The sequence below is a fragment of the Narcine bancroftii genome, chromosome 5 (assembly GCF_036971445.1).
Source record: "Narcine bancroftii isolate sNarBan1 chromosome 5, sNarBan1.hap1, whole genome shotgun sequence".
NCBI lineage: Eukaryota > Metazoa > Chordata > Chondrichthyes > Torpediniformes > Narcinidae > Narcine > Narcine bancroftii.
In genome coordinates, this window is record NC_091473.1 from 140818563 (window position 1) to 140846132 (window position 27570).

Genomic DNA, 27570 nt, shown 5'->3' on the forward strand with positions numbered 1-27570 from the left:
CTAGAGCAGTGAAAGCCACCATTGACTGTATGAGAGAATTGAATTTAATAGATGTGTGGCGTAGAATGCATCCAAGAGAGAGACTACTCATTCTACTTGAAACAACACAACTCCTAATCTAGAATAATTTATTTTTGGCTTCAGCCTATTTAGAGGGTAGGATCATGGAAGCCGAGTACAGAGTGAGACTTCTCTCAGACCACTCCCCCCTGGACTTGACTATAGACATGCCAGATAAGCAGGACACAGCATACAGGTTGCGTCTTAACACTTTGCTATTGAGAAAACCGGAGTTTTGTAGCTTTATAAGATCTCAAATAACTCAGTTTTGTGAGGACAACTGCCGCTCTACTCCAGATAAATTTCTTCTATGGGACACCTTCAAGGTGTACTTGAGGGGTCAGATAACTGGGTATACGAAGATCGTCAAGATAAACTATATGAGGGAAGTGGAGGAAATGGAAAAGGACATTACCCAATTAGAGAAGGATTTTCAGGAATCAGGCCTAGAGGATCATTACAGAGCTCTCACAAATAAGAAAATGAAATATAATACGCCTCAGACGTATAGTATGGAAAAGGTTATTATGAGGACAAGACAAAAATATTATGAGTTGGGGGAAGAGAGCTCATAAGGTACTAGTGTGGCAGTTGAGGACAGAACAAGCCTCTCGAACGATTAATGGAATATGAATGGGGAATGGCCATATCATGTACAAACCAAAGGAAATTAATGAGACCTTCAGGGAATTTTATGAAGGATTATATAAATCTGAATTGTCTGGGGACATCAATCAAGTGGACAAGTTCCTGGTCAGATTAGACCTCCCCTCCCGACAGCCATCGCCGAACCTGCCTGAGATCTCCACTCCTGCCACAGTGGCCGACACCCAACACCTCCCCACTGCTATCGCTGACCCTGCCCGGGAGCCAGAGGAAACCAATCCTGCCCGGAAGCCTGCTCTCTTTGATAACGGCAGGACAGTGAAGAACCAAGTACAGTGGAGGGTAAAGAAGAAATGGAAAGAGAGACGGGAGGGAGTTACCTGAAAAGAGGACAATCTCCCAATGCACTGTCTGACCCACCAAATTCCTTTATTTGCTCACTGATAGCTCAAAATTCCAGTTTGCTTCTCTGAGCCAGCATCCAGCCATTCAGTGCGTCTTCCTGGCTGGTTCTGGGCTCTGTTGTAACCAAACTGGCTCCAACAGAGTGTCAGAGTCCCATATGAGCACACCATTTTGTGGTGGCATGTCGCCACTGAAATTTTTTTTGGATAACTGAGAATTTAGGTAAAATGATCTTCAAGTAATCGGAGTGTGTGTCTGTGTGTATATAAAAAAATAAATTATTGTTCAGATTTAAGTACTGAATAAATGAGATACATAAATTTCAGTACACAGAAGACCTGAATGGGCACAGGAGGAATGAAAACGTCGCACTGGTCAGCCTACTCCTCCCAAATCACTATGTTCCTAATATGTCTAGTATGTAATATGTTCACATTTTTTTTGTCAAGTTCAACCTTTGTCAAGTTTACCAAGGTACAGTGAGAATGTTTATTTTGTGAGTCATTCTGCCAGTAAAGCCATTAAACAATTAAAAACAATGCAGTCAGATTGAAATCAGTTTAAATGTAGCAAAGGCAACATTATTTTACCAGTGAAGTCTGCTCAGGAGTGAGAAAGAAACTATACTTAAATCTAGAGAGCACGATTGCACACTTGGTTGGGGTGGGATCAGTCTTTTAATACATCGGCTCCTTTTGCACGGCAGTGGGGAAGTGTCAATGGAGCCAAGGGAGATTGGTGGGGGGCAGTGGGGTGATGGGTATGGTGTGATAGCTTGAGCTGTGTTCACAATGCTCTTCAATTTCTTGTGGTCTTGGGCAGAGCAGTTCCCAAACCAAGCACTGATGCATCCTGAGAGGGTACTTTCAACTGTGCATCCAAATAATTTGTGGAGGGCGTAGGTTGCATATAGAATGTCTGTAGGATTCTGGAGAGGTAAAGGCACTGGTGTACTCCTGCCTATCTCCAGATACATCAGATATTGCTTAGAGCTTCTCATCTTTATTTGGAGCTCATGACAAATTGGACAAGTCCAATCTAAAAAAAACCAATGCTGGAAATCTGAAATTGAAACAGAAAATGTTGGAAACGTTCAGTACATCAGGCAACATCTGTGGGAAGAAAATCAGAGTTAACATTTCAATTTGAAAGTCACTGCTCTTTGATTATCTACAAATGTTTTAAAATCCCCACACTCTTGTACTATGAGTCTGGTTGAAGTCTCATCCCTTCACTTTCATTCTTAGAATGAAATGGTTGAAGTCATCTCACTGTGGCTCAGTGTAAAATTGTTCGATTATATTTCGCTGTTGTATATTGAGATATAGATGCTGTACATTTTACAAACACAAGTGACTTTAAGCCAATGCTGGTAACTGACAGGATCTGCTCTGTGTATTTACAGACTATCCAGATGTCTCCTGCTATCTTTAGGCCCTTTCATGTTGCGCCGCCGCCTGGAGGCCAACTACAAGAACTGATCGAAAACTTAAAACTTACCTTTCAGACAGCATCCCTAAAAGGCTGCTCCAGCATCCCATTCGTATCCAGAGGCACCTCATAGCGCCCTTCAGAGCCGATGGAGGTGGGGCGAATGGTGCCTTAGCACCACCTGTCATAAATATGTGACAGAGCAATGGATGTCTTCCCTACCCATAATCCTACATGCAGCTGGAACTGCTCTGTGGTTCCCAGAACAGTTCCACCTGAGTTGGGAATTATGGGTATGGAAGACAGCCATTGCTCTGCTGCATTTTGAGCCGCAGAGAGGGGCCCCGAAGTCCAAATCAGCACGGTGTGGCTGTTTCAGCCTGCATCACTGCCCCCTGACGGCTCCAGCCCAATGCCCCTGCCTTGGAGGGAGAGATGGGTCACGGACTGACGGCATCATCAGCCCACCCCTAACCAGCCACTTGCTTTCAGCTCAGGCGGCGGAGTGCAACACTCCACCGACTATCCTTGCCCGAGAAGGGTTGGAATCGGCTCCTCGGAGCCGGACACAGCACATTCAGGAAGCTACATCTTTAGCCGTAAGGGCAAAGAACCTCCGTTTTTACAGACTGGTGTTTTCCCTGCTTGAAAGTGCCTTTTATTTGGCCACACTTCTCCCTAGCCTGGAAATTCCACTATGCTGGGAAGCACATCAGTGAACTTGTTACCAAAGCCATTTAGTTCTCAACAATTCCCAAAGTATCATGTTGCAACGAACAAAGCAAATCACTAGTTCAATGAATAGTAATCTGCAAATTGACCACCTGTTTCTAAATGCACTTGCATGAAACATCATCAGACAAAAGTTTATACTGATCTGTAAATAGAGTGATGAAATGGATTGATGGCTAGTAAAAATAGGACATAGGACACAATAATATAGTGGTCAACTCCTGCCACTAACACAGAGATTTCCAATTTTATTTTCCATTTAATTAAGGATTTTAAAAAATCAGTTAACTTTTTTTTGCTATTACACCGGAGGATTACACTTGGCTGTTCCTGCTTTGGTTTTGGCCTTATTGCTTGAAATGATCACTTCCAAATATTAAATCTAGGATTGGCCTAACAATTCAACTTCAAGTCATTTGGTTTGGAAGGAGTTTCTTGACCACGGCAATCTTTCCCTCCCAGTTTAGAAAAACATTACCAATTTCATTTAAAAAAACTATGACTTATAAGTGCTGCAAACTTCTTAACCCTGCTTTAATACCAAAAAAAAATAGGTGATAACAACGGGCCCTGGACATTAATAGATGATATTATACAATAAATCAACATGTTTTATCAATTAATATATCTATTAATCAATAGCTAACTGTGCACTGAATTCAATCAGCTCCTTTAATTAAAAAAGCTATTAATAATTTATGAAGCCACGATCAGTGACTCTAGCTCCTTGTACATAGAACCCTCAAGCCAGCTTTCCTCTGGCTTTTATACACCTCACTTACATGTGTGAATGCAGAAAAGATTCATTGGTGGGTCCATTTCACTCCTTATTTCCTCCGCCAAGGGACCTAGTGCCAGAGCTTCAGCAAAGTTGCACCGCCTCCTGCATAAACTGAAAGGAGGATGACTGGTGACGTCACGGTGACGTCCTCAGCCTGCAACCAAAGCACGTGAATTTTAAAATTAACCGCGTGCGAACTTCACGGCACACATGTTCTACATCACAGCAGAGGGTGGCACTGCTTCACTTCACATCCGCCCCTTTTGCCCTGAGAAGCCGGCTCATTACGTAAAAGGAGTCAGCGATCTATTCAGCATGAACACTGCATCCACTTTTCCGATTCTTTTGCATAGCTCGTGAGTTGGGCAATAAGGTGGCTTCTCTACGTAAAAACCCTTAATGTTGTCCATTCAGCATTTGCGGTAGATAAAATTTCATGATGAAATATTAAATCTTTATTGAACAATACTGGATAGGGAAAAGTGCATTGGATTTAATGGTTTCCCGAACTATTTTATTTTACCAGAATAGAAACTAAATTTGATCCTTTTTGCAAACAGGACGAGATAAAGAGTTTATTGTCACATATGCAAGTACAACCAACAAAGGCAACAAAATTTTTTACTTGCTGCAGCCAAATACGCAAGACACACCAACTACAACGGTACAAATTAAATTACCACAGAATGCCAAGACAGAAAAAGAGATAAATATTTAAGAATAGATAATAAATATTCAGTTTACATTACTGTAAGTTAAAGTGACATTTCAGTTGAGCAGACAGATATTTTTATGGTCTCAGACTAGTTTATGGACAGGGTAGTAGGGGGAAGGTTCAAGTGCCTGATAGCTGTTGGATTAAAAACTGTTCCTGAACCTAGAGGTGCAGAACTTCAAGCTTCTGTACCTGCTGCCTGAAGGTAGCAGCGTGAAGAGATTGTGACGTGGCGTTGATTGCCTACTAGAGGTAGCGTCTCACATGGAGGCTTTCAATTGCTGAAAGGTTAATACCCATGTTAGGATTGGCTAGGTTTTCTGCTTTCTTCAGCCTTCTGTGTTCCTGGGCACTCAAGTTTCCAAACCAGTCAGTATACTTTCCACAATGAGGAAGAACAAAAACAAGAGAAGATAATACCAGAATTTTTTGGACATTAAATTGCAAGAAACTCAGGATACTTTATTTAACGGAGTTGATCACAAATCCCATCCAAAGATATCATCCATAACTATTTTCCTCAAATATATTTTATCCATGAAACAACCTTGAACATGGTATTTCATTGTCAAACATTTCAGTGCATTAAACTTACAATGAAACAACGTCAAAGTTTCCTTCCTAAAAATTGTATTGTAAAACATTCAAGAGACTATGACGCAGGGCCCAGGAACTCAGTATCCAGTGGCAGGAGACTCTTGATGGTTCTTGACTCTTGATGGTTCTTCCCCACAAAGTGTTTGTGGGAAACAGTAGCAAAACTAAAGAACTGATTGTGGACTTCAAGAAGGGGAAATGAGGAGAACTCAAACCAATCCTCATCAAGGGATCAGCAGTGGAAAGGGTAAAGAAATTCAAATTCCTGGGTGTCAACATCTCTGAAGATTTATTTTGGGGCCTTCACGTCTATGCGATCATGAATAAGGTTTGCCAGCAGCTGTACTTGAGGAGTTTGAGGAGATTTGGTATGTCATCAAAGATTCATGCAAATTTCTACAGGAAATATTCTACAGAATATTCTGACTGGTCTGCTATCAGGTGCCAATGCACATGACAGGAAAAGGCTAAGAGAGTTGTGAACTCAGCCAGCACTATCATGGGCATTTGTCTTCACTCCATTAAGGACATCTACAAAAAGCAGTGTCTCAAGAAAGCAGACTACAATCAAGGACCCTCACCACCCAGGTCATGCATGTCCTCTTCTCACTTCTACGATCCGGAAGGAGGGAAAGAAGCCTGATGACGAAAGCCCAATGGTACAAACATGGCTTCTTCCCCTCTGTCATCAGATTTCTAAATGGACAATGAACCACAGACACCCCTTCACATTAGAAAGACATACATTCAGCACAGGAACAAGCCCATCCGGCCCCCGACCTGTTACACCCGATTAACCTACAACCTCATACATTTTGGACGGTGGGAGGAAACCGGAGTCCCCAGAGAAAATCCAGATAGACACGGGGAGAATGTACAACTCCTTACAGACAGCATATGATTAGAACTGTAACAGCATTGCGCTAACTGTTACATTAATCATCCTGTCCTATTCTCTTCTTTTGCACTAATTTTTTTTTAATGTAATTCATAGCAACTTTTATACCTGTAATGCTGCCGCATATCAACACATTTCATTAGGTGTTCACGACAATAAATTCTGGTAACCACTCTAAGCATTGGAGCATTTTTCCTTCATTGCTGACATCTACATCTTGGATTGTGCCAGTCTGCAATATTTAGTTGTGTACAGTTCGTTGCACTGCAAGACCAGCAAGTTTCAGGCATACTGGTGTGATTTTCACTGAGTTGACCATCTTCCAACATCAGCAGATGTTTGTCTTATTTGCTGCCATTGGAGCAGCCCACGGTGGGCAGAGTCCTATGTTACATTCTTTGGTTTGGCTTTGCGGACGAAGATTTATGGAGGGGTAATGTCCACGTCAGCTGCAGGCTCGTTTGTGGCTGACAAGTCCGATGCGGGACAGGCAGACACGGTTGCAGCGGTTGCAAGGGAAAATTGGTGGGTTGGGGTTGGGTGTTGGGTTTTTCCTCCTTTGTCTTTTGACAGTGAGGTGGGCTCTGCGGTCTTCTTCAAAGGAGGTTGCTGCCCGCCGAACTGTGAGGCGCCAAGATGCACGGTTTGAGGCGATATCAGCCCACTGGCGATGGTCAATGTGGCAGGCACCAAGAGCTTTCCACCGCAGCTCCTTCTCGACCTACTTGGCAAACACAGTTCACAGGGAGGTGGATGACTATCACATCTACACTACTGCCACTGAGGGAAATATGCAATGTGATTGAGCTGTGCATAAAGGATCTTATAGGGAGGTCCCTTCCTACCATCAGCCAACCTCAAAATTCTTGTCCGTGAGTTCTCGTGATGAGGCATGATCCCAAATGTTCAAGTTTGCTTGGAGAACCATTATACAGGAATCACTGTCGTCTTCCCATGCAAGACCTCCAAGATACACCATTTGAAACAATGCCCTATTGACTTGATGTCAAAGGTATTTTTCCACATAAATGTTTTTGAGGGACAAATGGCGTGAAACAGTTCAACTTTATGCAAACTCCCACAGCAGGAGGCCGAGCTCATCTTTCACAACCCAGGAAACTGGTCAAACCTCAGCACTGTGTTTTCTTGCATATAAATGTGACCCAAGAGGCTGGTTCAAAATGGCTACAGGTAAGAATGACAGTGGGTCCAAGTGGAAGATTGTCAAATACAGGGGAGTTGAGTGATCACACTTCCTGGGTCAACACCCCTCTTTTATGACATGTCCTTCTTGATATATTCAGCAAAAGGTTCAATAACCCACTCAAACAAGACAGAGGAGCTGGAACAGCTTGAGCAACTCGAGGTTTGAACATGAATTTTCCATCCCTACATTCCTCCAATTTCGATAAAGGGCTTCGGCTCCAAGCGTCGGCCTTGGTTTTTCTCCCACTGATGCTGCTTGTCCCTGCTGAGTTTCTTTAGCTTCAAATTCCAGCGTCTGTGGTCATCTCCTGTGCATCTTCCTTCAGTACTATACTGGAGCATTATCCTCGACCTTGCACACTTCTACTCCCTGATGTGACTCAGGTTTTGAGAAATGGACTCAGCGAGTTAAGCAAGACCAAACAGAAAAATGCATAAGGATGAATACCAACAATAAACAGAGGAACAAAAAAACTGCAGATGTTGGAATCTTGAGCACCCAGTGGAGTGGCTCAGCAGGTCAGACAGCAACTGTCAGTCAATATTTCACAGATTGAGGGGCTTTATGGGAAGTCTCAATAAAGGATTCCAACCTGAAAGATTGACCATTTCTACCCACGGGTGGTGTAACCCTCTGAGACCCTGCAGCTTCACGTCGTTGAACCAACATTGAAAAGCTCCACTCATTTGCTTCTTTTCAAATTCTACATATTACACATAACACTAATCTAACAACTAGTTTGAATTTTTTAAAATGTGACACTAGAATTCAGGGAGGGCAGAGTTCCTCATTAAGAACTCAAGAGCCAACTACTGTATTATGTAAGCAAACATGCCAAACTGGAATTTCAGCTGCTGAGGTTTATCGACTCAGACAACAAACAGGATGCTATGGCAATGATCGTCTGCTTAATACAATGGTTCAATAATCCACCTCAGCATTCCACACACTGTAGAACATTAAATGTAACAGACTTAAACAACCAGCTACCAACCACACTCAAAGCACGAGAATTCATGATTAGAAGAGGAAAAGTATGTTGCAGGAGCAAACAAGTGACAGGCTATTGAAATGGCTAGTCTAAATATTTCTGCAAGTCTAGACATACAATTCACTGAGTTTTCAAATATTTGTGGTTAAAATTTTTATTTTTAACACTAGTTTTAGAATGCAGTTATACGTATTTCCTGAAAAAAAAACCACAAAGTGATAAATAAAAATTAAAAATTACCTCGGGCTGAAGAAATCTGATTTTTTAAAAAAATTAAAATCCTGTAAAGTCTCAGCTGGTCAGGTTGCATCTGTGGAAAGGAAATCGTGCAACCATTTCAAGTCAAAGGCCATTAGTCACTTCTGGTTCAGGGTCCCGGTTTGAAGCGTAGACCTGGTTTCTCTTTCTACAGATGTAATCTGATCTGCTGGGTGTTTCCAGCATTTTGATGTGAACTACAAATTGATGAAGGCATGCTGAAACAATAAGTTAGCAAACAACATGCCTCCTATTTATGTGAACAGTAATTAAATGTCAGTTGACAATTTGTTCGTCAGCTCAAAAAAATTTAAGATTTTCTTGGGGCTTCCTTGCAAATTTCAAATTCCCCCACTGATTCCTGGGAATCTTTTGTTTCGCAAATGATCAGACTGAAAAAAGGAGCATTTGAGACGGTGTGTCAAGAGCAGAATGAAGCCCAATGTAAGTAGCAAAGGTATACCACAAATAACCCCGATGAAGGGCTCAGGACCAAAATCATTGGTTATGTTCTTTTTAATTAAATTTTAAAATTTAATGTATCCAAATTTATTTTTTTATATTTAGACATAGAGCATGGTATGCCCACGAGCCCATGCTGCCCCAATTACACCCATTTAACCTATATCGCCTGGAATGTTTTGAAGGGTGGGAGGAAACAGAAGCATCCAGAGGAAGCAGACACAGCAAGAACAAACTCCTAACAGACAGCACAGGACTTGAACCTTGGTCCCAATTGCTGGTGCTGCAACAGTACTACATTTAACTTCAATGCCAAATCATGTCATCCCTTTTATGTATCTTTGTCATAAGGAAACTCTGTGTGACCTGCTAAGTTTCTCCAGCACTTTTGTGCATTAAACTACAATCACGGTGACTGGAAACTTTCTTAATACGACAAATTACCTGCCTTCCCATCTTTTCAGTCAATTCCTATCCCATCCAAGGAAGAATCTGCAATTCTCAAATTGGCTTTGTCAGTCTCCTCAGAACTCACAAGTCCAAGTGGCAGCATGTCATCCTCGATTCCAAAGGACTGTTCAAGAAAATGATGTCGAAGCATTAATAAATTGCTCATCTAAGTTAGACGAAAGGTGTACTTCTCCACATAAGCAAATTAAGACTCAAAACCTGTCCACCTACTTCCAAATAGTTCATCATTAAATGAAGCAGGCACAGTGATACAGGGAAATGCAGAGGAAAGTTCCAATTCAGAATTACAAAGACTACATACAGCACACTCCCAGGACCTTTCACCCACCCCCAAGCATGTTCTGTGAAAGAGCAATGCTGTTCTCACTTGTTCTCCTTCCCTCCACTTCCCAGCCCTGCATTTCATCTTCTTTCTGTACTTATCCAGTTTACTGTTATACAAGATCATTAAATCAGGTCCCACAATTCCTCTAGATTTAAACACTCATGAATAAAATTGCCATCTGATTCTTGACACATCAATGGGATTTCTTTTTATCCATTTTAGCTAAACAGATTATGACTTCATATACCTCTTTCAGATTTCCTCTCAAATTCCTTTGAGAACAACCCCAGATTTTCCATTCTATCCACATTTGTCAAGTCTTTATAATCATTCTAAATCTTTTCACCACCCACCCCAAGAGTTTATCTTCAACTGTGATTCCCAGAATTGGACACAATTACTTCAGCCAAAGCAATGCTTTATAAAGATTCATCATCACATGATTGGTTCTTGTACACCATCTCTAGATTTACAAATGCTAGGATTCTATCAGCGTTTTTATATGGCTCTTTCAACCTCTCCTGCAAATATCAATGAAGTACATTCAAACCTCCTCTATCTCACCCATTTCTGGCCCATTCCAACAACCTAACTATATTGTCTTGTAGTATTTTTCCCTCCTCTCCACACTGCATCACACTTCCAAGTTCTGCCTTGACTGCAACTTTGCAAGTTGTGGTCAGTACAAGCAATTTCTACTATTTCTACTAGTAGTTTTGAAGACTAGTATTTCTACTAGTCTTCAAAACTAGTAAAAAAAGTCTTCTCCACCTATCATCTCCTGCCTTTGCAACCACACCCCCCCCCCCCCCATTCTTATGTTCAGATGCCTGCCAACATTTTTCCACACCTTGATGAAGGGCAAGATGTCAGTTATTTATTTTTAGCTTTGCCATATAAAGGACACTGTTTGACCTGCTGAGTTTCTCCAGCTTTGTGTGTTTTTAATTCAAAACATCAATTGTACTCACCATACTGAATAACAACCATTTATGACCAGACTCATTCCTGTTAGACAATACTCTTTCTCAATCTATTCCATGAGCTTTAGTATACACAAGCCAGTTAAGCAGTACAGTATCAAATACCTTTTGAACATTAGCCAAATCCTTAATCTCATTTTAAAAATTGAAGTTAAACATAAATTACCTGCCACACATTTTGCTGGCTTTCAATCATAAATCCATGCTTGTCTCACTGACAGGTGATTTTCAAGCTGATAATCTTTTCTAAAAGCTTCCCCACCACAGAAGGTCAAACTGACTGACGTGTAGCTGATGGGTTTTCCCTTGACCTTGCATCATTTTTGAATAAGGATGTAACATTAGCAGATTGCCAATACTCAGGCATCATCCTCATATTTACAGATAACTTCAGAAAGCCACATAACAGACTGTTGAATGCATCAAGCCCTCATTTTTACTAACCAAACACCAATCCCATTTTATTCTTCTGTGGCGGCACACATCAAGAGGCAGGCGAACTGGCTCCGCAATGTTACGGCTGAATGGCACCGCTAAGCGCATCTTCTCCCGTGCCCATGCGTGGGCGGGATGTACGGGCCACCTTATATGGCGCAGGGCATTCTTTTCAAAATTAAATCGTTGGAAGTGCAAGCAACTCACAGTGGGTAGTCTCCTTATTTTATTCCCCTCACTGGCTTGATGATCCCGACAAGCCCAGATGATTCTGGTCTCTACACCATGTTATCTGCAGCAGTCAAAGCAGTGGCCATGAAATTGCCAACCTTCTGGATGCACTTGGTTCAGGCAGAAGCACAATTTCACCTCTGGCAGATCACCTTCAACTTGACAATGTTTTACCACAGCATCAGCTCCCTAGACCAAGAGACCACAGCCAAGGTGAACAAACTGATACACGACCCGCCAAAGCATGGCAAATACCCAGCTCTCGAGAAACTCCTCCTGAGTACTTTCGGCCTGACCAGACGACAGTGCGCTGCCAGGCTCATGCACCTAGATTGGCTTAGGTGACAGAGCACCATCCACCCTTATGGACAAAATGCTCCCTCTCGCAGAGGGCCACAAGCCGTGTCTCATGTTTGAGCAGGCCTTCCTCGAACAGATGCCAGATGACATACAACTGCTGATAACAGGCGAAGATTTCTCAGACCCACAAAAGGTCGCGGCCAGAGCAGACGTTCTGTGGCACACAAAACACGAAAGCGGGTCCACCTTGAGTCAGTTGACTCTTCCCCACTCGGGACCCCATCGGAACCAAGCACAACCGCGACCCAGAAAACCAACAGAGGCACTGAATACTAGCTGGTGTTTATTTTAAAATCACCCAACGTTGGGGGGCACAAGCACGAAGATGCAGGCAGACCTGCTCATTTTTGGAAAATGCCCAGGCCATCCGCCACTAATGCCTACAGCGGCTGGCCACACCAAAAGTCTATTGCACATCACCGACAAGGCTAGCGGCCAACGGCTCCTGGTCGACATGAGCGCCGAACTCAGTGTCATTCCACCAACCTTCCTGGAAACATAAATTCCCCCTCGATGTCCCACTCACCAGGCGGCAAACAACACTGCCATCAAGACCTTTGGCACACACAACATTCAAATTCCACTCGGCAGAGAAAAGTTCCAGTGGAATTTCACACTAGCCACACCACTCCTCACGCAGACTTTCTATGAGCGCACAGCCTGCTGGTGGACATGAAGGCCAAATGCCTGGTCCATGCCCAGACATTCTAAACTGTCCAACTTGAAGCAACCAACACTCACAGCGCAAGCGTGGCCACAGTGAGCCCCCAAACGACAAGTACCGTCACATCCTGAACAAATTCCCATCCATCCTTAGGCTGCAGTTTACTTCCGCTATGCCACAGCATGGGGTGCAATACCACATCCCGAACAAAGGTGCCCCACTCCATACCAAAACCATAAGGCTTCCCCCGGATAAACTGCAGTCGACCAAAGAAGCATTTTCTCAGATGCAGGAGTTGGGCATGGTCCCCAAGTCCTTAGGCGGGTGGCAGTCCTGAAGAGATTACCGCCACCTTAAATGACCCCACGACACCCGACCGCTAACCAATCCCACATATACAAGACTTCACTGCCAACCTGCACAGCGCAAAGGTTTTCTCAAAGGTTGATCTAGTGCGTGGCCATCACCAGATTCCCGTCCACCCACATAACATTGAAAAGACGGCCATCATCACCCCATTCGGACTTTTTCAATTCCTCCTCATGCCGTTTGGCCTCCAGAATGTGGTGTAAACCTTCCAGCGCTTAATGGATGCAAGGACTTCAAAGAGCAAAAGGATCATCTCCGCAATCTATACACATACCTGTCAGACTTCAGCCTCACAGTCAACTTGGCAAAGTGCCAGTTTGGGAAAGACTCCATGCAATTCCTGGGCCACACTATCACAGCAAAAGGTGCCACACCATCAATGAAAAAAGTGGCAGCCATACACCAGTTTGTCCATCCTAACACCCTCAAAGACCTCCAGGAATTCATCGGGATGGTTAATTTCTACATCTGCTTCATTCATCCCAGGGGCAGCAAGCATCATGTGCCCCGTTCGCCATGATGTTGGCCAAATGCAAATGTTACGAGCCCAGAGAACCCCAAAACCCAGCAGCAATAGATATTCACCAAGACAAATTATTACTTAAACAAAAATTGCTTTTAATCAACTTTAAACATGAAAACGGGATCACACTTTAACTTATCACTATTAACTTAACTAACCTAACTTAACCCCATTCTAATTCTAAGTGCATGTGTACGTAATGTGTGTGTAAATTCAGAAAAGTTATTTGATTCACAGTCCAATCTCACTTCTCATTCCTCCAAGTTCACTGGTTGCAGGCAATTTTTATACTGTGCACAGAATTTAACATTTCTGAAGTTCACCAGGCTTTGGTGCTTGAAAGGTAAATGGTTACCACTCAGGAAGGTTCTTGTCAGTTTCAGAGAGAGATTTTTTGTATGCTGGACACCCACAACGGATTCCTTTTTGATCAGCCATTTCAGTGTCTTGCCGAAGAAACTTTCCCCCTCAGGGATTTCCAGATGATAACCTCTTTCTTTCAGGTCACCACAGAGTTCCTTTTTTGTTTCCCTTATTTCAAGTGAAACATTAGGCAGCCAGTCCTCTCCTCTTGCATGAACCACAAGGGCTTTGACCAGGCTAAACTAAGCACTCACAATCCATCTTCCAAATGGGGTTTTTCCACAAGCTTGCCAGCTTGTCCTGTTCCAGTCCCAGCTGCTGCTGCTGGCTATAACACTGCAGAACTGAATTCTTTCTCTCTCTCTGCTTGCAAAACCACACAACCCTCTTAGAACACCAAGTTCCCCTCCAGACAGCCTGCAGCTCCAACGAGTTCTTTCATCTGTTGCCTTTTTGTAAACAACAATCCAGTAGTGAAGTCTCTTGGGCACTCTCCAATGCTTTTGCAAAGGCTCTTGGAGCCGGCCTGTCAAGCATGAGCAAAGCTCCAGTATTTCAAATAAGATCTGTTTTGAAGTGTTTGTATGTGACCTACACTAAAAAAACCTGCACCAATTTATCTCCCAAAAACATATCTATAATCTGTAACACAAGATTGTAGCTTAGACAGAGGAGGCCAACACGGCTTTCACCGCAACTAAGAACACCCTGGCCAATGCCACCTTGCTGGTACACCCCAGATCAAATGTGCCCACGGCCCTCACCATTGACACATCAGCAACAGCCATCAGGGGTGTCCTTAAACAGTCCACCATAGGTCAGTGGAGGCCGTTAGCTTTTTTTCAGACACCATCTACACCCCCTGGAACTTAAATACAGCGTGTTCAACAGGGAGCTCCTGGCACTTGTCCATGTCAACCAGGCCAGTCCTATTTGCCTGCATTTGGTCCAGATTCCTCTGAATCTTTCCTTTTCATGAATTGGTCCAAATACTTTTGAACACCACAATCGTCTCCACTTCTACCAGCAGTTTGTTCCATATACCCACCACCCTGTGCAAAGGTATCTTTCAAATTCCTTTTAAATCTTTCCCCCTCTCACCAACTCTGGGGGGAAAAAAGGCTATGATGACCTTCTCATGATTTCGTCAACATCTTAGTCTCCCCTTAGTCACCTTCGCTACACCAAAAAAACTTCGAGCTTCTTGTTATACTGTAATTCAAGAAACTTTTCTGCACTCTCGCCAGCTTAATATAATTCTTAAAGCTGAGTGACCAAAATTGCTGACAATACCTGCAGCCCATTCCTCAAACCTTTATATTCCTGTTCTTCTCTGATTCAGATATTTTGTACATAAGCCTAATAGCCTGAATATGGCTGAGATGGTCTGATCTCAGAAGCTGAATGGGCTCAGGCCTGGTCAGTACTTGGAGGGAAGACCACCAAGGAGCTGTAGGTTTCTGTGAGGAGCGCTGAACAAAGTGGTTCCTTACCGTTGACAAAAGTTAAAGAATTTCATGCAAGTTACATTCTAAATGTAGTGTTACGTTACAATAATGGAACCTTTACCTTTACATGGACATCAGTTACCAAACTTTGCACTTACAATGCATTTCAAATTGTGAAGCACTTTTCTGTGGTGACTTTGGTATTTTAAAAGATAAAATGTAAATAATGGTTCTAGCAGTGTGCAGCGACAGCAGTTCATATACAAAGAAAAGCATTTAAATGTTGATGTCTACTTTAAAATGCTACTTCAGTATGGTACATATATAAAGGATTCTATTGAGTAATTAGGTGTTTTTAAGCTGCAGTGCCTGGGTAGCCCTCCTGGGACCCAGGTGCGATTAATGGGGAAAAGGTTAAGCTTGGGGGGGAGGGGTGGGGGGGGGGGGAATCCCACTCCTGTGATGACACGGTAAGTGACACGGCACACACTCAGGGAACTATCGGTAAGTCTCCCCCACACCCCCCCCCCCCCCGCAGCGGAGACCCCTCTTCTCTGCCGTGTCCCTCTCTTTCTTCCCCCCCCCCCCCTGCAGCAGCTACCCCTCTCCCCCCTTGGCTGTGGCCTCTCCCATCTCTCTCCCTATGGCCTCTCTCCACCCCTCCTCTCTCTCTATATCTATACCCCCCGCGGCAGCAACCCCTCTCCTCTCCCATCTCCCCCCAACCCCGAGCAGCAACCCTTCTCCTCTTCCCTCTCTCCTCCCCCCTTCAAGATCACTCTCTGCAGCTCAAAACGTGGCAGAGAAATGGCTATCTACCCTACCCATAATCCCCCACGCAGCTAGAACTGTTCTGAGAACCACAGAGCGGTTCCAGCTGCCTGGGGGATTATGATAGAGAAGACAGAAAGCCATTGCTCTGTTGCACTTTTATGAAGGGTGGCACTACGGCACAAGTTGCCCCGTCTCCACTGGCTCCGGAGGGCACCACGAGCCACCTCTGGATATGAACGGAGTAAGTTTTAAGTTTTAGATTCAGTCTTGTCACCGCCGGCCTCCAGACGGAGGCCTGACATGAAATGGCCTTTTGCTTCCTCATGTACGTGATGGACCTAAAGGGCTAATTTTATGCTGATTAAGTCTATAATGTCTTTTCAATCTTCTTCAGCATGATGCTGAACCAAGCCATGAAAGACCCCAACAATGAAGACGCTGTTTACATCCGGTACCGCACGGATGGCAGTCTCTTCAATCTGAGGCGCCTGCAATCTCACACCAAGACACAAGAGAAACTTGTCCGTGAACTACTCTTTGCAGACGATGCCGCTTTAGTTGCCCATTCAGAGCCAGCTCTTCAGCGCTTGACGTCCTGTTTTGCAGAAACTGCCAAAATGTTTGGCCTGGAAGTCAGCCTGAAGAAAACTGAGGTCCTCCATCAGCCAGCTCCCCACCATGATTACCAGCCCCCCCACATCTCCATCGGGCACACAAAACTCAAAACGGTCAACCAGTTTACCTATCTCGGCTGCACCATTTCATCAGATGCAAGGATCGACAAAGAGATAGACAACAGACTCGCCAAGGCAAATAGCACCTTTGGAAGACTACACAAAAGAGTCTGGAAAAACAACCAACTGAAAAACCTCACAAAGATAAGCGTATACAGAGCCGTTGTCATACCCACACTCCTGTTCGGCTCCGAATCATGGGTCCTCTACCGGCACCACCTACGGCTCCTAGAACGCTTCCACCAGCGTTGTCTCCGCTCCATCCTCAACATCCATTGGAGCGCTTACACCCCTAACGTCGAAGTACTCGAGATGGCAGAGGTCGACAGCATCGAGTCCACGCTGCTGAAGATCCAGCTGCGCTGGATGGGTCACGTCTCCAGAATGGAGGACCATCGCCTTCCCAAGATCGTGTTATATGGCGAGCTCTCCACTGGCCACCGTGACAGAGGTGCACCAAAGAAAAGGTACAAGGACTGCCTAAAGAAATCTCTTGGTGCCTGCCACATTGACCACCGCCAGTGGGCTGATAACGCCTCAAACCGTGCATCTTGGCGCCTCACAGTTTGGCGGGCAGCAACCTCCTTTGAAGAAGACCGCAGAGCCCACCTCACTGACAAAAGGCAAAGGAGGAAAAACCCAACACCCAACCCCAACCAACCAATTTTCCCTTGCAACCGCTGCAACCGTGTCTGCCTGTCCCGCATCGGACTTGTCAGCCACAAACGAGCCTGCAGCTGACGTGGACTTTTTACCCCCTCCATAAATCTTCGTCCGCGAAGCCAAGCCAAAGAAGTCTATAATGTCTACTCCATTGAACTTTTGGTTTACAAGAATAACACAACTGGTGTAATGGATGTCATCAACTCTTATATAAATAGAATTTAAACAATTGTTATTTTCAAGTAGTTCTGATTTAAAGAATGGTGGAGCTAAATAAATAGATTAGGCTGATAACATTTTACCATCCCGCATTAAAATATTTAAAATTTACATTCAGACTTATCAGCCCATTAGACCAATTAGGTTGTGTGGATGTAGGAAATTGTTCTGAACAATGGTGAAGAAGGAACAAACAGACATCATGGCATGTCCTCAACGAAGTGCTTGAGTATTAACCAAACAATGAAGTCCTTGGAGGAACTCAGCAGGTCAGAGAGCAAAGGACAGAAATGACCAGTCAGCTTTCGAGTTTGGATCCTTTAATAGAGCCTTTGGTTGCAGTCCGACCTCTGATATCCTCTTTCTTTTCTTTTGTCAATATTTTATTTGAATTTTATATAATAGTAATGATGCATAAAACTAAGACAAACACAATGTCAGGGGCATCCAATGGGGGACATCGGAGCGGGGGAGAAGCCAGTGTAGGCTGTCACAGTCCAGCTGACCATTCCTGCACTGGGGCCACTTTTTGCGGCTCAAAACGTGGTATAACAATGGCAGTCTTCTGTAGCCATAATCCCCCATGCAGTTGGAACTGTTGTGAGAAACACAGCGGTTCTACCTGTGTGGGGGATTATGGGTAGGGAAGACTGGATATTTATGACGGATGGCACTGCAGCACCAGTCGCCTCGCCTCCATCAGATCGGAGGGGCTACAAGGTGCCTCTGGAAATAAATAGGCCCTTTCAGGTGGGCCAGGCAATGCTGCAAGCAGCTTTTTAGGACTGCCACTTGAAAGGCAAGTCCACAAGTTAAGATCTGCTCCTGACACCGCCCTCAAGGCAGTGAGTGCATGTGAAAGGGCCTGAAATTGCATGGCAATATAGAAAAAAAATAGAAATAAAAAGAAACGCATAAACACAAGAATCACAAAGAACCTGATAGGAATTAAAGGCTATGAAAACAATTAAAAAACCCAAAAATTGGGAAAGTTTAAATTCGAGCCACTTATGGAACATTTTATTTTCTCAAAGGTTATACATGACATCATATCATATAACCATTGATTATGAATGGGCGTGACATCCTCTATCAGCTCATTGTTTGCTCAAAATCCCAGCTTCAGTTGTCTTTTTTCTGTGCTTTAATGATAAACTAGTCAAAAGAAAAAGGCACCAATCATCAAACAGGATTCTCTGATAATCATATGAAATGAAAGCAACAGCCCAAAGAGAAATCCAGCAAATGCTGGAAATCTAAAATCAGAAAGCAATGATAATACGCAACGTGTTATGCAGCGCCTGTATAGAAAAATATTGAGGTTAACTTTGTAAGCTAATGGTACTGTAACAGCCAATTTTTCCAGAGCAGTTTGCCTGTGAAATGGAGGATGTCTGAGTGGATCCGGATGGTAATCTCCCATACGACATGCTTCAGGCAGCTATTCTGTGGCATACTCAGCCATCTAGGGAGAATCTTATTGCCCAATTGATGACATCCTAGGTGATAGGCAACCGTCATAGATGTTGAGGAGGTGGTGCAGGCTAGCTGCAGCAGACCCTGTCAAAGGCTATTTTTGGAAACAGAGATTCCTTCAATGTTTACCTCGTCATGTTCAAGAGCATTTGGTGAGTGTCTTTCTAATGTCCACCCTCGATCAGTTGGCAGATCATTCTGACCTCGTTACGTCCATGACTTCTTAGAAGATAGAAAGATTGGCTTCCAATTTTGTCTGCATCTCAATGCTCCTCCATAATTTTACACACTTCCAAGTTGCAACATTAAAATTCGGAGTGGTAAAACAGTTGAGGTAAAACTGGATAGTTGGTACTAATCAGGAGAGAATTAATGCATATTTTTGTAACCATAGATTAAACAATGTGATGTCTTTATCTCTGACATAGGAGTAACAGAAGGCCATTTCATGTTGAGGCCAGCTGTGGAGCAGATGGAAAAATGGGAACTTACTTTTCAGACAGCAGCCCAAAAAGGCTGCTCCAGCATCCCATTCATATCCAGAGGCGCCTTGTAGAGCCCTCCGGATCCAACTGAGGTTGGGCAACTGGTGCTGTAGCGCAACCCATCATAAATATACAGCAGAGCAATGGCCGTCTTCCCTACCCATAATCCCCCAGGCAGCTGAAACCGCTCTATGGTTCCCAGAACAGTTCCAACTGCATGGGGGGGGGTTTATGGGTAGGGAAGACGGCCATTGCTCCGCAACGTTTTGAGCTGCAGAGAGTGGCCCATTGTAGCTGTCCCAGACTGCACCGGCCACTCCCTGATGGCTCCCGCTGCCCCGACGGCTCCAACTTGGGAGAGGGGTGAGTGGGGAGATGGATCACGGGATGACAGCATCATCAGCCCACCCCCAAATAGCCGCTTAGCTATTGATCAGCAGAGGGCTGCACTGCAGAGATTATCCCTCTCGGAGAGGGGATGGAACATGCGGCTCGGAGAATGCACATTCAGAAAGGTAGGTGATTATGTATTTTGGTGGAGTTTCTTCACCTTTACATCTCAACTTTTGGGCTGAGGAACAGTTTTTTTCCCCCAAAGGCAGTGAAAATGCTGAACGACCAAAGGAACTGCTCATACTAACCATCTGAGACTCTTAGATTCTTGAAACAATATTTATTTATTTGTATTTATGAGTATTTGTCCTGTATATGCATTGATAATTTGTATATGTGTAATGACTGGTTGTGTGTTTTGCAATGAGGACTGGAGAACGCAGTTTCATCGGGTTGAACTTGTACAATCAGATGACAATAAACTTGACCAGACATGGCTTTTGGATGAAAGAGGAATAGTTTAGGGCATTGATTATCAACCCTTTTCTTTCCATTCACATACAACTTTAAAGCCCCTTTCACACTTGTATCCCAGTAAATCGGCCATTCAGTGTCCAGGAGATTTGGCCTTTCACACTAGACCACTCTTAACTGAGACTCCAAATGCTTTCACACTTGCAAGAGTTTATCCCTGGTGTTTGGTCTGCTCTACCTTTAATAGGAAGTGCATGCAATGAAATTGCCCATTTCACACTTGCCTGATCTCAATGCCGGCATCTGTAGATGCGAGGGATTGTACTAGGGGTTGAGGCTGGTAATCCCCGGCGTGAGACGACTCTGAAATTCGGACATAACATTCCAGAACAAGCATTGTCCCTCAGTTTTCCCTTCCAGTCTGAATTGTGTTGCACATTACTTGATGTTGCTGTGGAAGATCATTGTCCCAGGTATTGGAACCATACAAAAGTAACGGAACTGATTTTTAAAAAAATGAAACCTCTGGCATTAGAACAACGAGATACAGGTACCATGCATTGTCACGTAATGTTACACAAAATTGCCTTTATAATCCCATCAGGCAAAGCTTCGCCATTAACATTAACCGGCGCACTTACAGAAGAGAAAGAGAATCCCTTCAGAGTCACTGAACACTCCCATAGCCTCTGCAGCTGCACAAGACTCCAGCTCACTGCAAAACATTGGCAACTCGAGCCCAGATTCAAACCTCCGACACAAGGAAGCCTTCAACGCCCAGGACCAATTGGGAGCCCTCAGCACCCTCTCAAATCCTAGTTCCACTCTCCAGCAGCCGGCAGCCTGGTGCTAGTCCTTTGACCTAAAATTGCTAGCAGCCCACAGACGGCGTGAGTTCCTCAACCACAAATCACCAATAGCTCGCTGCCTGTGTGTGTCCTTCAGCCGCTGAGCCCCTCGCTGGTCCGCTACCATAGTCACCATCTTTGGTTTTTCTCCTCCGCTTCTTCTCTCACACGTGAGGTGGGAGGGGGGGGCTTTCTTCCCATTATTGGTGCCCTGCTTCCCCAGAAAGTGCAACCCCTTGTGGCCACTGCCAAACACAGGCACCGCCCAGACCCAGCAGTGACAGAATTTTAAATCAAACACTGGCAGCTTCTTTAACAGGCTGTTTAATGCCAGAAGGTCTGGGAGGTAGAACCCTTCAGGGGAGTGCGATCTTCACTTCCTACTCTTCCCAGGTCCGGACCAGCAGCACCAACTTTTCTGGTCTCATGATAAATTAAAAACTGTTACCTTGAATGATCCAGAATTACAACAAATTTTAAATTTGTTCCTAAACATAAACAGTTCAGATTTATTTTTTCAATAGCATTGTTTATTCTGTCTCTTTTATTCATCATAATGCTTCATAAACTTAAGGAACAATGTGATGAAATCGTAAGAGATCATGAGTTTACTGTCATGCACTGAAATTCTTATCTGCTGCAACGTAACAGGTACTTAATGAACAAAAATAGTTGACTTTAAATCAAAAAGATGATTAATTCTAAAGATAGATTCCCAATTATCACTGTGCAAGAGAAAAAAAGTGGCTTTATCATTTATGCAGACATTTCTCTTTCTGGTGATAGTCCAGTCCATGATTACTGTAACAGGAGAAGGTTGAAGAGTCTGGAGATGCTGATTTTTAGGCTTCAGTTAGCACAACACTGTTGGAGCACCAGTGATCGGGATCAGGGTCGAATCCCGCACTGTCTGTAAGGAGTTTGTCCGTTCTCCCCGTGTCTGCATGGGATTCCCCAGAGCTCTGGATTCCTTCCATCCTTCAAAGGGAGGTGTAGGTCATTTGGGCAGCTCATGGACCAAAAGGGCCTGTTACTGTGCAGGATGTCTAAACTTCAAATTTAAATTTAAATTCTCTATTTTCTACCTGAAGGTAGCAGTGAGAAGAGGCTGTGATCAAGGTGATGCAAGGCCACAAGTAATTTTTGTTTGAGCATTCCATAAAGAATAGAAAAATTGACCAGAGAAATGGCAGACTTTTACGGTCTTTTGCTGGTGACTTAAAGAATCATCAATTATTCTTATTTACAGAGTTAATACAGGCCTGAAAGAATTCGATTCAACACAAGGACATTTTCAGCCAAAACCAAAGTACTGTACAAGAAACCACTTTAATGGACTTCCTCTTGGCTGCTGACTGTGGACTCGATGCTAGCTTAGAAACTGATATGCAGGAATGTTTGAATAAATTTACTGGTGCCTGGGCCAAGTTAGGCCAATTAGCCTGAACAAGCCCTTTAGCCCTTGCTGCTGTACCAAATACAACGTCCATACAAAAATTAAACTCTGTCCCTCTGCTTCAGATTCACATGTGTCTCTCATTCACCACAAATCTATCTGCTGCCACCATTAGTCCTAGCAGCCCATTTCGGGCACCAGCCACTTTCTGTGTGTAAAAAATATTGGCACTGCATATCTCCCTTCAACTTGATCCCCTCATCTTAAATGCGCGTTATAGTGTGTGCTGACGTCAGCGCTTGACGTCCTGCTTTGCGGAAACTGCCAAAATGTTTGGCCTGGAAGTCAGCCTGAAGAAAACTGAGGTCCTCCATCAGCCAGCTCCCCACCATGACTACCAGCCCCCCCACATCTCCATCGGGCACACAAAACTCAAAACGGTCAACCAGTTTACCTATCTCGGCTGCACCATTTCATCAGATGCAAGGATCGACAATGAGATAGACAACAGACTCGCCAAGGCAAATAGCGCCTTTGGAAGACTACACAAAAGAGTCTGGAAAAACAACCAACTGAAAAACCTCACAAAGATAAGCGTATACAGAGCCGTTGTCATACCCACACTCCTGTTCGGCTCCGAATCATGGGTCCTCTACCGGCACCACCTACGGCTCCTAGAACGCTTCCACCAGCGTTGTCTCCGCTCCATCCTCAACATCCATTGGAGCGCTCACACCCCTAACGTCGAGGTACTCGAGATGGCAGAGGTCGACAGCATCGAGTCCACGCTGCTGAAGATCCAGCTGCGCTGGATGGGTCACGTCTCCAGAATGGAGGACCATCGCCTTCCCAAGATCGTATTATATGGCGAGCTCTCCACTGGCCACCGTGACAGAGGTGCACCAAAGAAAAGGTACAAGGACTGCCTAAAGAAATCTCTTGGTGCCTGCCACATTGACCACCGCCAGTGGGCTGATAACGCCTCAAACCGTGCATCTTGGCGCCTCACAGTTTGGCGGGCAGCAGCCTCCTTTGAAGAAGACCGCAGAGCCCACCTCACTGACAAAAGGCAAAGGAGGAAAAACCCAACACCCAACCCCAACCAACCAATTTTCCCTTGCAACCGCTGCAATCGTGTCTGCCTGTCCCGCATCGGACTGGTCAGCCACAAACGAGCCTGCAGCTGACGTGGACTTTTTACCCCCTCCATAAATCTTCGTCCGCGAAGCCAAGCCAAAGAAAAAAAAATAGTGTGTGACACATTTAGCCTGGGGGAAAAGACTATTCACCAATCAATGCCTCTCAAGATTTTATAAAATTAAAAACACAATGCTGGAGAAACTCAGCAGGTCAAACGGTGTACTTATCTGGCAAAGATATAGACACATAACCAACATTTTGGGCTTGAGCCCTTCAACATTGTGTTTTTACTTCAACCACGATGTCTGCAGACTTTGGTGTTTTACTCATGATTTTATAAATCTATATCAGGTCACCCATCAGCCTCCTAAGCACCAGAGAACAACAACCCAAGTTTGTCCAACATGCTCCCTGATCCAGGCAACATGCTCCCTGATCCAGGCAACATGCTCCCTGATCCAGGCAACATGCTCCCTGATCCAGGCAACATGCTCCCTGATCCAGGCAACATGCTCCCTGATCCAGGCAACATGCTCCCTGATCCAGGCAACATGCTCCCTGATCCAGGCAACATGCTCCCTGATCCAGGCAACATGCTCCCTGATCCAGGCAACATGCTCCCTGATCCAGGCAACATGCTCCCTGATCCAGGCAACATAAACCTCTTTTGTACTCTTTCCAACGCCTCCACATCTTTCTTGTAAAGGGGTGACCAGAATTCCACATAGCATTTGTTGGAATATAGGGGTTAATTAATCATAGAAAATATGTAGAATATATGCTTATGTACTATTCATTTTGTATACATGAATCCAGTACTATGTAACAATTTAATATTTACCTCATGGTGAAGGGAAAGAGTAATGTAAGTAAGGGGCAGCCACAGTATGTAGCAAAGTTGGCTGATTACAGTAGGTTTAGAATTGCCTGCTCCCAAAATACAAGAGAGAGGATATGTATGAAACAATTTAGTAGGAATGTTAAGGCAAGGAGGTGTTGATTAGCACAAACAAAAAGAATCTGACAGAGACTGTCAGAAACAAAGAGAATGGAATCAGTAAGCTAAGACAGAAGGAGGTGTTGAGTAGAACATAAGAATATGGCCAGATGAGAACAAAGAAATAATTAGAAATATCTGGGGTATGAATTGATTTCTGTCCTTGAGGATTAAGATGGGAGCTCTACACCCCAGACAACTGCGGAGCAGGAAATTACTTGTGATAAATCTTATGCAAGAAATCTAGCGAAGAAAGCCAACTTTTGTTCTGTATGATAATGAAATCTGGCAAAGGAAGCCAACTTTTGTTCTGTATAAGGTTGAGCTATATAAACTGTAGAGACTGGACAGTAGAGGTCAGTCTTGGGGAATAGCTCACTGTGCAGGTGATCTATGAACGACTGAACCAGAGCTCTGTTAAGCTTTATTCTTGTGCTGTGTAATAAACTGGTTGTTGAACCGAATGCCTTCTCCTATCACTTCATTTAACGAACACACTGGACTCAGACAACACATAGACTAAATTAAGGGTAGGGTAAAGCCAGAGTCCAACACATTCCAAGTGCAGCCAAACCAAAGTTTCATAGTTGCAAAATGACTTCCATATTTTGGCATTCAATGTCTCACCAATGAAGGCAAGCTACCCTATCCACTTGTATGGCCACCTTCAATGAACTATGGACCTGATCCCCTGAATCCCTCTGCATGTCAATACTTTCAAGAGTCCTGCCATTAACTGTATACACTTCCCCTTACATTTGACCTCCCAAAGTGCAACAGCTCACTTCTCCGAATTATATATTATTCAGCTCTTTCATACGGAGTCATATAGTGTTAAAAGGATCAAAGAACATCCCAAGAAGAGGTTCAACATTGACACATACCACTGGGAACAAGAAGCATTGGATCGTCCATAAAAAGCAGAGGAGGAAGCAAAGGAGAAAAGAGAATTTTGCATTCCGACATCTCTGGAAATGCATGCAAAAGCAACTTTCATGTTCAGATAAGTCTAATTGGCCACCTTCATACACATTGCAAAGCTAAAGGCCAGGCACCATGGTCTTAATCAATAACTACTGACAAACAATGAAACAACCCAGTTTATAAACAAAAGACTGTAGATATCAGCATTTCATGCCTCTTTGTTAAAGCTATGTTGATGGCTTAATATTTCATTTTCAAAGAATTTTTGTGGCCATTTCAAACAAAATATAAATTGGAGTACACAAAAAAACGTGAACCATGCAGTCAAGACTATTTCCTTCTAACACGAAAACAAGGAATTCATAGATCTAGACAAAGATGGGAAACTAACTTGAATATTAGTATTGGGGAGAAAAATTGGTTGGAATTGTGCCATTATGGTATGATAAATACAATAAAAGTTAGATATAGATAGGTCCAATATAACTTTTTACATCAATTGTATCTTACCCCACAAAATTTAAACAGATTTAAATCAGATGTAACAGATAAATGTTTTAAGTGTAATCAAGAGATAGGTACTAGTTTTTTTTTTTTTTTTTTTTTTTTTTTTTTTTTTACACACTCTACTTGATCATGTTCAAGACAGACCTTTTTGGACAGAATTAGCAGTATTTTTAGAACAGGTTACGAAAGTCAAATTTCTTCAAGGTCCAATTATTTTCGGGGGAAGTCACGCGATGGAGTAGTGGCCGGACGGTGAACTCCAGCCCTCTCCAGAAAAGTTGAAAAAAATAAAGGAAAGCACAAAGGCACAAAAATAAAAATTAAAGTAAAGTGAATATAAAGGTGGAAAGAAGATGGCGACGAAAAAAGAAAAGTCGAAACCAACGGTAAGAAGAGAGGAAGAGAAGACATCGGAAGAAGAAGGCCTTACCTGTTCGAAGAGGCCCGCGGTGGAGAGAGAAGCCCGCTCCCTCAGTTCGGTAGAAAGTGGACTACAAAAATGGCTCGCTGAGCCGAGTAAAAGTGCGCAACCGCGCATGCAAAAAAACACACCGACGGGAGGGGCAACCAGCTGGGAAGTCGATCTCCACAGCCGGCAATGACAGCTACAGAACAGCAGCAGCAAGAGGAGAACATAGAAGACAACGAAAACAAGAAAGAAGAGAAGAAAAAGAAAACAAAGAAACAACAGATGGCCAACCCAGAGGAAGAAGAAGAGGAAGAGGAAGAGTACAGTGAAATGGAAGAAGAAGGGAAAGGCAAGACAATGGATATATTTTCTCTTATTAAAGAATACATGGATTCATTTAAAGAATGGCAAGCACAAGAATTTAGTGATTTAAGAAGAAGAATAAACAGTACAGAAGAGAAAGTGAATAAAATAGATATGACCATATCAGAAATAGGAAAAAGAATGGACAAGGTGGAAGAACGAGAAGCAGCAGTAGAAATGGAGGTAGAGGACTTAAAAAAGAAATTAGAAGAATCTAATCTAAGTTAAAGAGACACAAGAGCTGTTAGCGCAGAAAATAGATATAATGGAAAATTATAACAGAAGAAATAATATAAAGATAGTGGGCCTTAAGGAAGATGAAGAAGGCAAGAATATGAGAGAGTTTATAAAAGATTGGATCCCCAGGATCTTAGAATGTCCAGAACTACAGCAAGAAATGGAAATAGAAAGGGCACATACAATATTAGCCTTTAAACCACAACCACAACAAAAGCCAAGATCCATTTTAGTAAAATTCCTAAGATATACTACAAGAGAAAAGGTACTGGAGAA

General features: G+C 43.6%; 1 protein-coding gene across 9 annotated transcripts in view; it reads right to left on the reverse strand.

The window, feature by feature from the left end:
* The window catches only part of evi5a (ecotropic viral integration site 5a), a 271867-nt gene that overhangs the window by 209190 nt on the left and 35107 nt on the right, over positions 1 to 27570 (reverse strand). For 4 of the 9 annotated variants that reach the window (XM_069939236.1, XM_069939243.1, XM_069939240.1 and 1 more), the window contains exon 1: positions 8664 to 8681. The exons of 4 other annotated variants lie outside the window; for them this stretch is intronic. The gene's annotated coding sequence lies outside the window, so the exon portion shown is untranslated. Of the gene's footprint in view, positions 1 to 8663; positions 8683 to 27570 lie in introns of those variants that run through there. One more of the 9 variants, XM_069939241.1, reaches the window with a different exon arrangement.